At 32.3% G+C, this 14,781-nt stretch overlaps 1 protein-coding gene across 1 annotated transcript in view; it reads left to right on the forward strand.

The window, feature by feature from the left end:
* Positions 1-14,781, forward strand: part of LOC148282013 (semaphorin-2A-like) — a 635,924-nt gene that overhangs the window by 377,734 nt on the left and 243,409 nt on the right. The gene's annotated exons all lie outside the window — the stretch shown is intronic.

The raw sequence follows: 14,781 nt of genomic DNA on the forward strand, positions 1-14,781 counted from the left end.
TGTTCTGCGAGATGATTGTTCTTACCAATTTGCCACTCGATATTACTATGTCTTATTCTCGATGCTGGTAAATATAGTACCTACAAAACAATATTAAAAATTTTAACCAATTACACATTTAAAAAAAAAATACAAACTCACATGATTGCTTTGTAGTTAGCTCCATTTTTTTGGACGTGAATATCAAACTTTTCGTCGATATATGGCTCTATTATGCAATACAATCCAGGGCTGGTATTCCGAACGCAATTTTAGCACCGTATAGCGCGTTTTTGCGTACTAAATACGCGTTATAGCGTGCTGTAAATGCGTTCGAGAACCTAGCCCAGAAATGGCTACCACTCCAGCCATATCCTAAAAAATATGTATATTTGAGGATAATACACCTTCGCAGAAACAATACTACACCTTAAGGTATCGATCACAGTTCGACTAAGATACAGTAACTCTATTCATGTTGTATAAAATGATTTATATTATCGAAAATATAAGTATTAGATAAATTAAAAATGACCCCAAAATAAAATATTTGGGTAGATTACAGAAATGCAAATTAAATTTCTTCAAAAATAACTTACCTAAATAACAGATTTTAAGCTCAAAATGGTCATAATCCGAATAATTCATTGTTCATAACATGTATTGTTACTGTCAATTAATTGTAATGTACAAATCAAATTAGTTTAATGCTAATCTGATAGTATAAATTCCGTTCATTGCAAATAAATCCATGAAATCTTATTCAAGTTAATATTTAAAACGAAAATATCAATTTATAATTAGAAATCAAACACTGATTTGAGTCTACTGAACACTTTATTTTGTTTTTTACAAATATAAACATATAAAAATAAAAACTTCGTAACAATTCAATATCAATGTCAATAAATACTTACTTTGTTATATTTTCCCCGAAATTCAAATGTAAACACCTAAATTCCCCATTACCTATTAAACACTTAGCCTCACCCTTAACCATTGGTTTTTCCCTCAATTATGATTAATGTACATGCTATAGTTCATAAGAATATTTTTATTTTCTACTTAAGTACCTTGAATTATATAACTATATAAGGACATTCAATCCAAATAATCTTCACATTCGTTTGAAAATGCCCTAATAAGGCGAAACAACTGTCACGAAGTTTTTATTTTTATATGTTTATATTTGTAAAAATAAAATAAAGTGTTCAGTAGACTCAAATCAGTGTTTGATTTCTAATTATAAGTTTAAATATGGAGTTCTACAAAATAAAAACCAAATCAATCAATCAAGAAAATATCAATATTTTTTACGTACCGTAATTAGATTTTGATCTTAAACAGAACGTTTTACAAATATATCTACTTAATATTTGATAAAAATCAAGTTATGAATCTTTGTAGTAGACAGTAGAGTGAAGTAAGTCACTATCTCTAATACGTGGAATAAATTCTGCAGCACTTTGCTTTTCTTGCAGTCTTCATCAAAATGTACATTTTCACATTGCACGAACAGCACAAGATACTCTGCCTATATTTGTTATTTATCCTGTAGCTATGAAGAAGGCAATGTCGTAGTATTTATGAAGTAGGCAGTATAAAGTAGTCGCAGCTAGCTTCTAATTTTGGCAGCTGAATTTCAAAGAGCCTTGTCTTATTTTGTTCCTTTGAAATGTCATAAAGGGATGCAACATGCTACTCCCTCCCGACTCCCGGAGGGGGGATCTCTGCCCCGCCGCTATCTTGTCAAGCTCACTCTATTGTTTTTATGCAGCCTAGTTCGTGCTCTTTTAGAAAATGGAAACTTCTAGACACATACCTTGCAAGAAATTTCAAAATAGCGGGAAAAGGAATAAAATTAAAGTATTCTGTTTTGCACAATCTTTTATTCTGAATTTTTCTGAACAATACCATATCTTCTAAAACCGTGATTTAAAGATAGATTCCACTTCTCAGTGGTGAATCGTGCATAAGAGAGAGAAGACAATATACTTACTTTGAAAAAGCGTGTAAATTAATACTTCAAATGGCATTCAATTTTTTAATTAAAGTTATTTTAAAAGGGGTATGATATAAATATCCGTAGTGAATGCTTTAAACTTTAATAAATAATACAAATTAAAATTCATTTTTTTAAAAATGGTTATCAGAACCCCGATTATTATGGGAAGTATTTGAGAAGTTAAAATAATTATTTCCTTTTATGTGCTGTCCCAAACGAGATTTTTTAATGCTTCCAAAAGAATAATATCTTGTAATATTATGTTTAATTTATAATCAAAAAATAATTTTAAAAATATCTAGAACATTAAAAAAATATATATATTTAACTGTAGCACACGTTCAGAAAATTAGTTATTTATTATTTTTATTGTGGTTAAAAATATTATTTGGCGTAAAACCCACATTTTGCAAAATGAATGCACGTAGCCGGTTTCCAAGACGCAACGATGACGCGTATGAATTGTAAGTAATTATAATTATTAAAACAAATAATAATTTTAAGTGAATAAATTGACTAAGTGGAACATGGTAAAATTTAATGTTTCACTATCCAAATAAATCTTGCCATTTTTTTATCTATTACATCATGACCTGTAACTACAACATTACTCGATCTTTTTCTTATAAAAAGCTATAAATCCGTGAATGTTGAATCCACACTTCACCCAAAAGCTTTATATTATTATATCTAACCACACTCTTACTCTAGAATAGTTGAGTGTTGAAGGTATCCTGAGATTTTCTAAGCGATAATTCACAAAGCAATAATTCACAATCAGAATAACACTTCGCGAATACAAGAGAATAAAAAGAAAATAAATCTAAATCGATTTCTCTGTTTTTGTAATTATTTACGAATTTGTATTTTTAGAAGCACTCTGTTTATCCTCTTCTTTTTCTTCTCTGTCGTTCCTCAGTTCTGAGGGTCGTGATCATTGGTACTCTCACCATTGACAAAGCATCTCGACTCTTCACGGCTCTGCGCCCTCTCCACAGCTCAATATAGCGTCGCCCGTGAGGTTGTTTTCACCCGGTCGATCCATCGAGCTGCAGCTCTGCCTTTGCTTCTTCGTCCTGGCACACTGCCCGTGATTATTATTTTCTCCAGATTTTCTGGGTCACGTCAAGCTATGTGACCGAAGAACCGCAGCATACGTTGGCAGCATATGGCCGATAGGCGAACTTTTATATTGAGTGCTTCCAGTATATAGACATTTGTTCTTCTGGCTATCCATGGTATTCTTAGCATTCGACGCCAACACCACATCTCAAAGGCATCTATTCTCTCACGTGCTTTAATTGTCCACGTTTTTGCGCTATACAAGAATATTGGGAACACAGGCGTCCGCTTTATGAATATTTTATTTTTTTTCGAGATGCACCAATCTTGCCAAAGTTTGGTCGGTCGAGTCATGGTATTTTTTGCTATAAGGATACGTCTTTTAATTTCTAAAGTGCATGCACCACCCGCAGAGATGAATGAGCCTAAATAAAGAAAATCTTTAACTTTTTATCCTCTACAATCACAATTATTATGCATGTTGCTTATGCCGATCGGAAGAGCAGTTAGGCAGCTAAACATTATTACTTTGGAGATCGACATATTTTACATCGGTGAAACTATGTTTAAAAGGGAAATATTCTTGCTATTGAAAAGTATCATACCTTAATAAAGTCGAACCATTGCTCAAGGATTTCTGTAGTGCAATCACAAATAACTATCGAAGCGCTAATAAGTGACATAATTACAATTTCTTACCATGGTTGCTTATCGTATACGCGATCACAATGGAACATTTGTGAACACCTAATATTTAATGTCAAAATATTTACGTTTCGCGACGCATAATCCTGCTGCGCAATTACATATTTGAATTTCACCGGTGTAAATATGGAAAATATTCCAAAACTGATATTTTTATTTATTTATTTATTATTTATCATGCTATTCATTGCATTTAGCCGGCGGTTGGCAAGCCAAATGTCAAGAAAAGTAGTTGCCATAGTAATTGTAATTTAATTTTCACTTTTTTTTGTTAGATACTCCTTACTATTTTGAAAATGCAATATATTGTATTATACTTTATAGTAAACGCCGATTTTTCGCCAATGAACTGAATTTATTTAGGAGGAAAACAAAAAACAAACTGACACGACTTGGAGATTACACACGCGTTGACTTATGACTACGATAACTTAAGCATGTTCATTATCGTTTATTGTGATCGCTTAAATGCTTAGCATGTTTTTAAGCACGTCGATAGTTATTTGTGATTGGTCAGGTCAAGGATATCAGGTAGAATCAATAAAAAATAAATAACAAATATAATTTTTTTACATATTATGTCCAGCAGCCGTATTCCTATAAATGGGTGAATTGTGACTTGCATTTATACGGCTTCTGGGTTCGTAAAACAGTGCATAAAGTCTCGCTCGAGTATAGATTTAGGGTATATACAAACTTATCTCTTTCAGTATATTAAGATTATATTATATTTACTTCTAGAAATTGGCTAGTAGAAATGTTTTCCAGAAATATGACGACAAGATTTAAAGGGTGTTGTAATCCAGTATCCTTACGAGAAATAGTGATGGATACAAAATTCACTATTTTTAAACCGTTAAAATTGTAAAAATAACGCGTTGTTTATATTTACAAACTCTTGTAATTTTTATGACAAATAATTTTATAATCATATTGTAGTAAATTAACTTTGTATCATTTAATCTATCACATAAATTCAATTGTTGTTTTTATCATCAAACTCTTATCCGCACTCAATGGTGCATAGAAGACTGTATTGTTAAATAAAATTTATTGTTTACAGATCATTTGTTTCGGGAATGCAAGGTGATTCATCCTAACGCTTAACTCTGGTGCCATTAAAATACTTCAGTTTGAAACAAACGTCTCATGTTGACTTTTCTAGAAAATCAACCTAGAACCTCAAGCATGGGTAGGCAAATTTGTCGATTTTTACAATACGAGGCGCAGTTTTCTCCACACGATTACCTCAGAGGAGCCATCGAGTTAAAGCCACTCATCCCATATTCTGATTCTATTACATACTCAAAACTGTATTCTTAATTTTCCTGGACACAGACCATAGTTTATTTATGTTGATTTTAAAATTAAAATATTTAATAAATTATCAGATGTTTTTGAAAAATATTTTTAATTCAAGTGTATTTATAAGTGCCTTATAAAGTAGACAAGCGTGGTTCAGACTTTCAGGAGTACTGCAACTAACCGAATAACCTTAGCGTAGCGATAGTTCTTTGAGGATAGTGTTTTATAATTATAGCATCTTGGTAATTTATTCGATAGAGACATTTTATTTTCGGATTCTAGCTGTTAATTTGTATGAAGTTTCTAACTATGCTCCATATTCAATGGTCAGTGCCAAATATTCACCTTTTTGCCTCCATTCCGCAAGAAAACGAGGGGAAAATTAATGGAGCCTCACTCCAAAAGCTCCGCAAAGCTTGCTGTTAATTGATTGCAAGAACTTGTAGCAAAAAACGACAGACATAATTACTATATCTTGTTTACAAGCAGCAAATGCGTTGTGGTTTTCAATACGAGTAGGGATCGGAAAATAGATTTGCTAACCTAATTAATGAAGTATTCTCGAATCGTTAACCATTTTCTATTTTTTCAATTGGAATCAATTAGTTGTAGACAATTTTCTCAACAACAGTAGAGACATATTTCATGAATATCTTGCGGTGTTAATCACTAGTTACTGGCCAGTTTTAGTGATGTCATTTGATGAGTGTTCAAACATGGACCGAGATGGAGAATTTTATTTTTTAAATGGGATATGAAAGCCTGTACATTTACGTAATTGTCATTAACTTGTTTGCGTTGTGGAGGATTAGAACGCGATCAAGTAATCGCTATTGACTGTTAACTCTAGAAACGTTCCTCGGTCGGCATCATCAATACGCGACGCCATTTTGGACAATCTTTCCGTTGGCACATAGCATTTTCTACAAATCGAACTTTCAGATCACACGGTTGGCCCTTTTTCCAGTGTTTAATTTGTACATTCCTGTTAATGAAAAAGTTTTTTTTTAAATTTTTTTTATTTATAAATCATAAAACACAAAGTATTTTACAAGTATAACACGTTGAATTACATTCCCAGGAGTTACAACCACTCAATTCGGGACATAAATAATATTAGCATTTAGAAAATAACACACATTGAGAACAACAAAGAAACAAAGCAAGTTTAGCACCTTTATAACTAAATATACAACAACAATATGTACTAACATATTACAACAGAGATGAAGAACATTTAAGAAAAGGTAATATGGAAGTCTAGGCATCTACGGGGCTTATGACCTGTCAATGGCTGGTTTAAGTGGCCACTTTACACACTGTGTAACATTCACCATTCTGCCTATATTTGAACATCTATATTCCTTCAATTCTTTCATCTGGTGATGTTTGTGAAGTTAAAGAGCTGAAACCTTTATTTATGCGGATGAGATTCATCTAATTTAATTAATTCACCTACATACTAGGCAACGCCTGAAAATGTTATTTTTTCAATTTCTATACTTCTTCATGGACCAGGTAATTTATCAACAACCCACTTAAACCAGCCATTGACGTAGATGCCTAGACTTCCATATTACCTTTTCTTAAATGTTATTCATCTCTGTTGTAATATGTTAATATAAACAGCTCCCCAGGGAGTTGAATCCAGTTCTTGTCTACAAAAATTTGGACAAACTCAAAATATTGTTAACAATATATACGCCTAAAACCTTTTCTTACACAAGCAGAATAAATACATATAAAAACTCTTATTCTTTTGTATTAATTTTATAATAAATATTTTGTGACATAATCCGAGTTATTTTTAGGAATTCTGAGTCAATTTTAAACAGTCAGTGCATACACACTAAGCTTATAGCGTGATAAGTGTGCATTATTTCACGTTTTTTCATTTATTTTATTAAAAATATTATACAATACAAATTCAAACAAACATTATAAATGTAATGTTTACACTATGGCATCACGTTTTTACCCTTTCTAATGGGGGAAGATGCTCGTGTTTTCAGAGGAAAAAAGTTAGCGTGTTACCTTTGTAAGTGTCCTGATGAAAAAACGTATGCATGTCAAACCCGATGGACATGCACAAACGGATATTTCGTAGTTTTCGTTTATTGATTTTAAAAAATGTATTTACCTATCGGCACCAAGTGGTGTACATGGTTTTGTTTTGGTACTACAATTGCAGTGCATCAACTAATACATATAAACAAGATGAGGTCTTAAAATTCTGATCCAGTTGAGTAAAATATTTCTTCATATCACCTTGCCAGGAATTAAATTTAGGACTAAACACAAATTAGACAAAAGCGCTAACCAATTAGACGCTAATTTCTGAATCGCTATCCGATTTCCTTTTTTAAAACGGACAAAAACGGTCGTTCAGGATTCTAGTTCTACTCAAACGCAGAATTGTATTCTTTATTCAGCCCGGACACGGGAGGATGTTTCTGACTAATAATGGATGATAATGACGGTATCAATTTATTTAATTGTTATATCTTTGGCACGAGAAACATGAGGTGTTCATAATTGGATTCATAACGTTATTTCGGAGTAATCCCATTACTAATAACTGGGCATGAGCAGTAGACCATGTAAAGTATAGAAGTTTACAGTAGATAGGTCACATATTATAAAGGTTCGTTTAATCCAAAGATTAAGTTATTATAAGCTTGTTTGACACCAGTTTTACACCACATTACCTCAGTTTTACATTCCCGTTAACTAAATTCATCATGATAATGTGCAAAACAAGCCAAAATAAAAACAGTTCGCGGCAATAATTTTTTTTTTTTATATTCCATTGGCTAAGAAATAAACAGGATTTAGTTATCATATATGTTTAACTTGAAAACCCCATACAAAGAACACATTTTAAAAGTTTTTTGTAAACAATAATAAAATTTAACCAACGATGTCATACATATGAAACAAGGGATAAAAAAAGATAAGATTACCAATGAGGAAAAAAACAGAATATCAAAACTCATTGTACGGGGGATTGAAGCTGTACAATGAGTTACCCGAAGAAATAAAGGAGATAGAAAAGATTGAAATATTTCAAATTAATTAGAAAAAATATGTTATTGAGAAATTTTGATAAAAAGTTGTAAGGTTTTTAAAAGATTATATTAGTTCTTAAGATGTTATGAACTAACTTAATAAAGCAAAAATAAATAAAGACAAGTTTTTGAATTACGTATTTTCATCAATTAATATTCTTTAAATGCACAAACCATATTTGGCGCACTACATTGCGCTGTTGCCAAAAGACGAATTACTTTTGTTTCAACTTATACTAAACAAATTTATTATTGGTAACTATAATTTCTTGTGAGTTGAAAATCTTTTTATTTTCCGTTCACAATTAGAAGATCTCCAGTGCTTTTTGGAAGAGTATCTAAAATTTTAGGATCAAGGTATGCAACCTTCTGCCAGACGCTGTTTTTATTTTTGCTACCGATTGTTAGATTTTAGTTGTCGTTCAAGTTCTTCTTCTTTTGCGTCTCTTACCTGAAGTTGGTGACCACCTGTCTGAATTCATCACGATCCTGGGCCAGTCTAATCAGCGCTGCTGCATCCGGCACACCGAACCACTGTCTGAGATTTCTGGGCCATTATGCTCTTTTCCGTCCCATATCCCGCCCGCTCTCTGTCTTTCCTTCCATAATAAGTTGAAGAAGGGCATACTTTTCACTACAAAATATGGGACCAAAGTATGAGGCTTTTCTCTTTTCGACAGTGGTCAATAACTCCCTCTCTTTGTTCATAATACTTAAAACCGCTTCATTGGAGAAACGATCAGTCCATGAGATTTGAAGCATTCTTCTGAACAGGCAAAGTTCGAAGGCCTCAATTTTGTTCATGGTTAAAACTTTAAGAGTCCAACTCTCCACTCCATACAGCAACATTGGCAATACATAAGCGATTATTGCTATCCATCTTGTGGTAAGTCTCAGATCTCAGATTCAAGTTATTATACATAGAATTAAAAATAGTCCAGAAACCGCATACGCACATCAAACAGAAGGCGACTAAACTACTCATAAATGAGTAGGTTTACGTTTCGACTCATTAGTTTATTTGTAGTCGTCGCTCAGTACGCAACTCCTGATTTGATTTTAACTATGCCGTGTTATGTCCTTTTAAAACGTAGGATTACTGCTAGGATCTTAAAGAAACAGGATGGCATGACATTTCATGTGTAATTAACAAACGAATGTTCAAGTAGCAAATGCATTACAAAAAAATGGAATTATTTTTCCATCCGTCAGATTGTCGAAGAAACAAAATTGAAATTTCGTTAGTGTTGTCTGGGTAGCAAATTTTTTTACCTTACTTCGCTAATCTAATGAAAGAACGAATGAAAATTAGAACTCAGATTAAACAACGCCGTGGGGGACATTTGAACGAAATTATCTTCAAAACATAAAATATTATTTAACATGATATAATATATCCGTTTTTGGTCAAATAAAATTTGTTTTATATTTTAAGTTCAAAGTTCATTCATTCAATTACTCTTATTAAATGAACCTTTACTCATCTACTCTGTTGTGTCAATCAATGTTTCCGCGCGCACAATAAAATTTTAGAGAAATTAACAGATTGCTTTTTTTTACCTTACATTTGTGTCATGATAAAAAAAATTTTTCATCAAGCATCATTACCCGGCGACTTCACGAATGCGCGCGGCTAAAGTGAGGCGTAGTGGGGAAATTATCGGACACAGTCCGATGTATTCAAATATGATACTACGCTCCTTCTTTGTGCTAATGTTATTATACCTTTTATTATTATTTTACTCCTACATTATAAAAATATTTTCAGTTGTGTAGTTTATTCATTCGGGCTTGAAAGTTTCTTTGTAATAATTCAACTCTGAGCAAATAGCTTTTTTACGTTTAAAAAATACGGATTATTGAAGCATAGTACACTTTTTAATCATGATTGAAAAGTCAAATTACACTTCTCACGAATGGTACAAAGAAATCCAATACAGTGCGACAATATCCTACCGGAAGTATAGTATGTTCCACTGTTCGTACAAGTCCCCGTTCCATTATGCAGTAAGTTGTATGAAATAAAACGGTCAATTTGCGAGCAGCGGCGCCAGCCACATAGTAATTAGCATGGCCAATGAGCCACGACTTTTCCGAATAATTCACTCTTCCGTGTGTAGGGCGGCGTAGGGCTCTGCTGACTAGTAATGGAATAATTAGCAATAGCATTAGTATCGTGAAATCATAATGAAATTTAAAAATTATTAACACATTACAACAGAGATGAAGAACGTTTGAACGTTGTTACGCAGAAAGCAGCCAGTCCACAATTTTGAAAAAATGAGATATTGATGTTATCGGGTGCAGTAAGGTCAATTGAACGTAGTAATACAGAAAACAGCCAGCCAAGTGAAACTGAGATAATAGCACTTTGGTGAAAAGGGTGAATAATCGAATCTACACAACAGTTGGAATGTTTTGACTTTTGACAAATGATTAACAATGAATACATTAGTTTTTTGATGTTACGAACAAAAATCTAATTACGTATTCAACCAGTTTTTATGATTTTTAAAATACCGTAAGATTATTCTAGTGCTGTGGGTGTTTTTTGCAAATTTAGAAATGCCAATTTTGTGATCGACACTTTTTTCAGAAGGTGATAATAACAATGATTATGATAAAATTATAAATAAACTTATCAATGAAACTTCTTAGTTTAGTTTTACTTTTTATTATTTTGACTAACGAGCGCTTTCGCCTAAGTAGGCATCTTCAAGACTGATGAATTGTTTACAACATTTACAGTTTTTATACTATTCTTAACATATTTTGGAGATTTTGTTGGAAACAATACCAGTCTTGAAGATGCGTACTTAGGCGAAAGCGCTCGTTGGTCAAAATAATAAAAAGTAAAACTAAACTAAGAAGTTTCATTGATAACTTTATTTATAATTTTATCATAATAATTTACTATGGAGTTTTATCAAGAAATATCAACAAAAAACATCAATATTTTGATAATTACAGTTTTTTGTACCAAAGCAACCAGCCAGTTTTTAGCAGAACAAAGAATAGACCTTACTGCATTTGATAACACCAAAATCTCTTTTTTTCTTTTTTTTTTTCTTTTTTTTTTTATTGTGGACTAGCTTTTTTCTGCATAACAATGTTCAAGTCTATGTTTTGCTAAAAACAGCCAGACTGCTGTAATACAAAAGACTGTATAAATCACCTTCTGAAAATGGTGTCGATCACAAAAACGGCATTTCTCAATTTGCAGAAAACACCCACAGCACTAGAAAAATCTTACGGTACATTCAAATCATTAACACTGGTCAAATACATAATAAATTTTTTGTTTGAAAAACAAGTGTAATCATTGTTTATCATTTGTATGAGTCAAAAACATTCCAACTGTTGTGTAGTTTCGATTATTCACCCTTTTCACAAAAGCGCTATTATCTCAGTTTCACTTTTCTATGGTTGGCTGCTTTCTGCATAACATCGTTTATTTTAAAGAAGGTAATATGGAAGTCTAGGCATCTTCAGGGCTTATGACCTGTTCACCATTCTGCCCTTATTTTTTTTATTTTATGAAAAAGAAATCTTTGCGTTCTAATGATTTACCCAGATACTTTAATATTGTGACCATTTTCAACGAGTTGTAAATAACTCACTATTAGAAAATGGAAATTAAGTTGTGGTAGAGTTGGTGCGAACCTCGGACCTTTGATCCATGAGTCCACGACAGTAGCCACGGTACCACAACCTGATTTTCAAACATCTTTATTTCTTAAATTTGTTCATCTGTTGATGTTTGTGAAGTTATAAAGCTGAAACCTTTATTTATGCGGGTGAGATTTATCTAATTGAATTATTTCACCTTCATACTAGGCAACGCCTGAAAATATTATTTAAACCCTGTAGATGCCTAGACTTCTATATTAACTTCTTTAAAATGTTCTTCATCTCTGTTGTAATATGTCAATTATCATTAGATAGTACGGATTTGTTTGTAACTGCTCTGCTTTAAAAATGAGTTGATTGAGTTGTGACTCTTTTATTCCTGGAGTGCGTATATTTCAAATATATTTTAAAAAATTAAAACTCGGTTCTCGGAAAAATTTATGATTCTGCTTTCGGAACGTTATTTAGTATTTATCAGTAGCATTTAACAAGCCGTTGAAATTAATGTGCTATTTAAATGAAAAATAAATTAGCAAATATTTCCAAGTGAGGGCGGGCCTACCCTAGCCCGACCTTAGAACGGATAGTTAGATCCTGAAAACTACAAATGATGCAAGAAAAATGGCGCACTTACGAAAACGTTATTTACGTAAATGGAATCAGAATGATGACAATTTTAGCGCGTTCAGGTAATAAATAAGATCGATGTAAATAATATTTGATCGGATTGATATCAATATTAAATGTTTTTCAAAACAGATGAAGCTATTTAGAATACGAAAATCAAGGGATTCTTTGAGCTTATGTAAATAATAACCAAAATATATTTCAACTATAGGTGTTGCTAGTTTTCTCCAAACTTTTATTCACTATAGTAAACTAACACACAGTCAAAGCTTATCTTTATAACATATATAATTCCTCTGTACGTGTGATGTCACTGAACTCCTCCTAAACGGCTTAACCGATTTACAAGCGGTTTTCAGAGAAATATAGATCTTTGCGCTGTGCGTGTTTGTAGATATGAAAATCTTCAATCTAATATGTACAAAAGATGTAAGGAGCATAAATATTTTATTCATCGATCTACCAGGGTTGCGTTCAAGGAGAATGCATTTACAAAAAAATGGAAAGATATTGTTTTTTGTGTGTAAAAAAAGTTTGTTTTTGAATGTTCATAAACAACATTTTTTTTTTGATCTCAAATCAGATTCTTACCTTAAATTCCTTACAATTTCCACCCATATATTTCTTTTCACTAGATTTTTGGTTATACTAAAATAATATCAAATTCAATACGTTTTTAAAAATCGTATTCCTACATAAGTACACCCCTCTGTTGGTGAGAAGACCGGAGTTTTTACGTTTGCAAAAAAAAAAGCCATATTTAACAAATATATAAATATATATATGTTTTGGAATTCAACCATAAACAAGTACCTAGGTACCTACTTAAATTCAATATTTAAAAATCAACAAATTTTAGTTTTGGAATTTAATCATTAACAAGTCTCCCGGTACCTGCTTATCAATGAATTTTTCCAAGGTAATAGCAGGCAAGCCAACGTTCGGGCTGGACAATGTCTGCCGGGTCCGCTGGTAATATATATAATACTTCTAGTGCCTCCTGATAAATGTACCAAAAATAATTATTAATTTGAGTAAATATTAGTATTTAACCACTCAGCTTCTTTTTGTGTCCACCAGTTTCGAGGCATATCCGTCTCTTCGTCAGGACACTCACTACACCAACATGCAAATAATCAAATACATTATTACTTTTACCGTCACCGTAGTATACGTAGTATTTACAACAAAAAAAACCCTTAAAATGATTCGGTTTCTCCCAACGTTTCCATCGTAAACACTGTTCCTGAGAGGAAATTGAGTGGTTTTTTTATATATGTAATTTTTTTTAGTATTGTATTATTATAGTTGTGATTTTTTTAAGTTTCGACATTTTGACATTTTGAAATTACTCCGCCCGTAACGTCATTAGTTGTCATCGATGAGTTGACCTGATATTTGAAAAGTGAACCACATAGTATAAATACATGCTAAACGTGGCTTTCCGGAAAGCGGAAAATATATCAAAACAGATAGTTGATTGGCGGTTCTAAATAGCTGTTTAGTTGAACTTGTAACGTTTTAAAGTAGTTTTATTTTTTTAAAACGTATTTATATGAATTTTTTCATACGTTTTCGAGAAACTTTGGCTTACGATTAAATGCTCTATTTTTTTCCGCGTGTGAGAAACCATTCTTAAATTGAGTTGACCATAGCACTGAATTTCCTCATTGATGAAAGTACTAGATATAATACAAATGTTTATAAAAGAGTAATTGACGCATTTCTGACCATACAACTTCAAGAGGAGATAGATCTCAGCAGAGTGCTTGCACATTACTCGGAAGATTTTCCTGTATTTTGAATGACTTAATACCTAAAACACTTACGACGGCACAAATATTTGTTTCCTTTGTAGCCTTGAAAATTGTTAATATCCTGGATAAACAAATTTAATTTTTCAAAACAAAAGTTATCTTTAGAAGAAATATTGTGGTTTTTATTATTATTATTATTATTATTATTAATTTTAAGTGAGCAGCTTAAAGCTGATATCCTTAAATATATTTTAACGAAAGTTAGTTGTTAGTGCACTTTAACTTTTCCGAAACAAATCTAGTCCATTTTTAAACCCATTGAGACTACACATTGAGATCAGCTCTTGTGGCAGCTTATTCCAACCATCAACAACCCTATTGCTCAGGAAATGCGTCCGTGGATTTAGATTGATACCCGTATGCAGAGACAAACCTTAATGTAAGGAAAGTACATTCTATTGTCTTCACCTTCGGGTTATTCTCTGCATTTGAAATTAGAATGTACTTTCCTTACCTTAAGTTTTGTCTCTGCATACGGGTATGAATCTCGTTTTCTCCAGCCTGAGGCTGTGGCCTCGAAGACAAGCATCTTGTTTAAGCTTGAACATTGGATCCAAATTACGGCAGCCATAGTGATTGTTGA

The sequence above is a fragment of the Micrasema longulum genome, unplaced genomic scaffold, assembly GCF_059751315.1.
Source record: "Micrasema longulum isolate JH-2025_06_02 unplaced genomic scaffold, ASM5975131v1 h1tg000383l, whole genome shotgun sequence".
Classification (NCBI taxonomy): Eukaryota; Metazoa; Arthropoda; class Insecta; order Trichoptera; family Brachycentridae; genus Micrasema; species Micrasema longulum.